Here is a 4,659-nt window from a genome sequence, read left to right as displayed (position 1 = left end):
CTCCACCTCAAAGGCAGGAAGACAGAAACAGTGCCCCAGGTGCAGCCAACTCAGGGGTGGAAACTGCACTGGCAACGCCTCTGCCTTCCGTCTCAGCTCTGCTGTCTGGGGAGCCAATCCTCTGCCACCACTAATCCCCACCCCTGGTCTCTGTCCCAATGGGACACAAGCAAAGTCACAGAGCTGTCCAGACCTTGCCCAGAGGGTCACTCCAGGGGCAGCTCCTGGGGCACTCTCTCGTCCTGCAGGTGTTTCCAGATGTTCCCCTTCCCTCCTGTGGCAGGCAGGTAGCTGTCGCAGTCCTGAGGAAAGCTGGATTCCTTTCCCCAGTGTGTGCTAAACCTGTCCAGATGTTAGAATTATCCACACATGCACATCTGCAGGCTTCTCACGTGAACTTCCGTGGAGGCTTTTTACCTGTGGCCCAGGTGTGTTTCAAGCCAGAGGACTTGTCCCTTCTTATAAGCTCATGAAGCAAGTCACCTGTCAGCAGTTCCAGGAACTCAAGCTAAATTTATGCCCGGCTCATAAACACCTTCCAAAGCAGAATGAGAGGGATGGACAGGGCACCCCTTCCCTCTCTGTCTTTGGGACACACCCTTCCTCCCAAACCTGTCTGTCTTAGAGATTGCAGTCCATCTGCAGACAAACAGATGAGCATCTTTAACACAAACTGTATGCCAAAGCACTTTATAGGCACAGACACAGAGCCTTTCATACAAACTGTATCCCAAAGCACTTTATAGGCACAGACGCAGAGCCTTTCATACAAACTGTATCCCAAAGCACTTCATAGACACAGACACAGAGCTTTTCATACAAACTGTATCCCAAAGCACTTTATAGACACAGACACAGAGCCTTTCATACAAACTGTATCCCAAAGCGCTTTATAGACACAGACACAGAGCCTTTCATACAAACTGTATCCCAAAGCACTTTATAGACACAGACACTGAGCCTTTCATACAAACTGTATCCCAAAATGCTTTATAGACACAGACACAGAGCCCTTCATACAAACTGCATCCCAAAGCGCTTTATAGACACAGACACAGAGCCCTTCATACAAACTGCATCCCAAAGCACTTTATAGACACAAACACAGAGCCTTTCGTATAAACTGTATCCCAAAGCAATTTATAGACACAGACACAGAGCCTTTCATACAAACTGTATCCCAAAGCACTTTATAGACACTGACACAGAGCCTTTCATACAAACTGTATCCCAAAGTGCTTTATAGACACACACAGAGAGTCTTTCATAGAAACTACATCTGATATTACTTTATAGATAGGCACAGCCCTGATCCTGAACTTGTATGGGAAGCCCCTATCTGCTGTTGGCTCCCCACCCTTTCTTCTCTCTCTTCCTCCTGCCATCCCATTCCCACTCCTGGCTCAGGGATAGATTTAGGATTTTGCTGCCCTGGGGCATTTTTGGTGCTTTCAGCTCCTTCCACTGCTACCTTCCCCATTTCCTGTGAGGATCTGTTACAGGGTAGCAAAGCCTGTTCATTGCTGAATGGAAGGCAAAGGATCACAGCCAGTCTTCTGCACTTAGATGTTTGCCACCCTAGGCACAGGTATTACGTGTATTTATTCACAAATTCAGTACTAGGTCTGTTTACTTCCTTTCTATTTAAGATAGAAACATAGTAATGATGGCAGAAAAAGTCTGCCCATTAAGTTTCCTATAGTTACAACTGCAGGTTTCCCCAAGGGTAATAATATTTACAATGAAAACCAATTAATTATAAAACCCATAACAAAATTACTGATAGCAACATTTTTGTGGGTTGAGCAGCCTTCTTGATAATTCAGACAATGTTGCTTGAACATACTTTGCTTATGGTCTTTTCTGTCCTATATTTTTCCCCCAATGCCTGAGTATCAGTACACCAGACTGTAAAAGTCAGGGTCCAGCACTGGGCTGTCATCTAAATCCAATTTCCCTTTTTTCCCTGCACCTGCACCTCCACCGTTGAAGCAGAGAATGATGCTGCAGTTGCATTAAAATCATGTAAGCTAATTGGTTAAGGGTAGTAATCACCACACCTGTTAGGAGTGATAGCTGATGTTCCATGCTGATTACTCCCATGAACCATTTTCTTCACTCCAGCTCCAGCCTTTATGGATCCACAATGTTTATCCCATGCCTTTTTGAATTCACTTACTGTTTTCATCTTCACCACTCTTCCAGCAAGGAATTTCAGGCATTCACCTCCCTCTCCCTGAAGAAATATTTCCTGATGTTGGTTCTGAGTCATTTAACAGCTTTTACAGAGTAAGTATAATAACAGTATAACTTTTTAAACAAAAAAACAGCTAAGCGGAATATATTTGCTTCGTGCTGCAGTAACAGGTTTATAATTTAACCAATCAGGGTTGCTAGATGATATAATAATAATGTACATATATATCTAAGGTGACTGGTATAAATAATGTCATAATATCATTTGGGAGTGTAGACTGGACCGTTTTCAGTAGGATAAACTCGGGTAAGGTGGAGATTAGTATTCTCCGAGAGGAGAGCTACTGTGTGGTGAGGTGATAAGGTATGTGTAGGGGGCATAAGTTATTGTGATGGCAGGGAGTAGGGGTGTTATAGGAAGCAGGGTAGTGTAGTAGGATGCAGTGTGGTGTCCTTGAGATTTATTTATTTATTTATTTATTTATTTAACACTTTTATATACCGAATATTCATGTAGAAGATTACATATCACTTCGGTTTACAGTATAACAAATTGGCATGTAAGAATGCTTTACATATAACAGGAATAATATAACTTGGAGCAGCGAAACAGGGACAAAACAACAATAAATAAGCTCTATAGAAAGACCAGAGAAAACTGACTAAGGTTCTAGGTGCATAATTAGATAGACAACAATAAATAATAGGCTCTAATGAGGGCAAGAGAAAATCTGACTAAGGAATTGGAGTGCTAATCTAAGAGCTTGTCTGTTCGAATGTAGGGTGAAGTCCTGGAAAGTCTTCTTTCTCCCAGGCTTTACCCCTCACTCCCCCACCTCTTAGGATCCTCTGTGCCTGTCCCACCTCTCCCTGATTTATTTATTTATTTAAATAAATACATTTTTATTTGTTTATTTATTTATCTAAATAAATTTATTTGTTTATTTATTTATTTAATTTGTTTATTAACTTATTTAAATAAATAAATAAATACCTTCTAGTGGCCACAGGGAGGCTTCAGCGTATAGGGATAGCTTGTAATTCCCTGCCTCAGATTACTTTCAGGCTGATATAGTACAGTGCGCTCCGCCGTACTGTTAACCCACGGTTGGACGCACGTTTTTGACGTGCTATTACCCCTTACTGAATAAGGGGTAAAGCTAGCAGGTCGAAAACACACGTCCAACCCCCCCGAAACTAATAGTGCCCGCAACATGCAAATGCATATTGATAAGAACATAAGAACTTGCCATGCTGGGTCAGACCAAGGGTCCATCAAGCCCAGCATCCTGTTTCCAACAGAGGCCAATCCAGGCCACAAGAACTTGGCAATTACCAAACACCAAGAAGATCCCATGCTACTGATGCAATTAATAGCAGTGGCTATTCCCTAAGTATAATTTGATTAATAGCCGTTAATGGACTTCTCCTCCAAGAACCTTTTTTGAACCCAGTTACACTATCTGCACTAACCACATCCTCTGGCAACAAATTCCAGAGCTTTATTGTGCGTTGAGTGAAAAAGAACTTTCTCCGATTAGTCTTAAATGTGCCCCATGCTAACTTCATGGAATGCCCCCTAGTCCTTCTATTATTCGAAAGTGTAAATAACCGATTCACATCTACTCGTTGAAGACCTCTCATGATCTTAAAGACCTCTATCATATCCCCCTATTAGTTATTCCTGCGTGATTCAGAAAGTAAAATGTGCAGCCAAGCCGCACATTTTACTTTCAGAAATTAGCGCCTACTAAAAGGTCGGCATTAATTTCTCTCGGCACCAGGAAAGTGCACAGAAAAGCAGTAAAAACTGCTTTTCTGTGCACCCTTCGACTTAATATCATGGTGATATTAAGTCGGAGGTCCCAAAAGTAAAAAATAATTAAAAATAAAAAAATTTAAAATCGGCTCGCGGGTTGAAACCCGGCCGCTCAATTTTGCCGGTGTCCGGTTTCCAAACCCGTGGCTGTCAGTGGGTTTGAGAACCAACGCCGGCAAAATTGAGCGTTGGCTGTCAAACCCTCTGACAGCCGCCGCTCCTGTCCAAAAAGAGGCGCTAGGAATGCGCTAGTGTCCCTAGCGCCTCCTTTTACCACGGGCCCTAATTAGCATATTTTTATTTAGTGTATCATGCGCACAGGTCACTGGCCTGTGCGTGCACCGGGAGAGGGGGTGCTCGCCCGGTCTCCCGCGTTTCTTTCTGAATCGGCCTAGGAGTTTGAACTGTTTTGAGCCACTTTCAGCTTCATCTTTGTTAAACAAAAATCCATAATTGTCTTCTGGGCCCTTTCTTCTCATGGAGCGGGGGCCACCTCATTAATAGTTGATAAGGGGACCTTTTCCTGTTTCACGACATCGCTTAGGTAGAAGGAAAAAATCAAACTAAACCTTGCAGTCACCTCTCGCAAATATAAAATGCTGATCAGTGGCCTGAGTCCAACTACCAGCAAAGGGTGGTGGTGG

Source organism: Rhinatrema bivittatum, chromosome 16, assembly GCF_901001135.1.
Source record: "Rhinatrema bivittatum chromosome 16, aRhiBiv1.1, whole genome shotgun sequence".
In the NCBI taxonomy this organism is placed as follows: Eukaryota; Metazoa; Chordata; class Amphibia; order Gymnophiona; family Rhinatrematidae; genus Rhinatrema; species Rhinatrema bivittatum.
Note: the sequence above shows the minus strand (reverse complement) of the source record.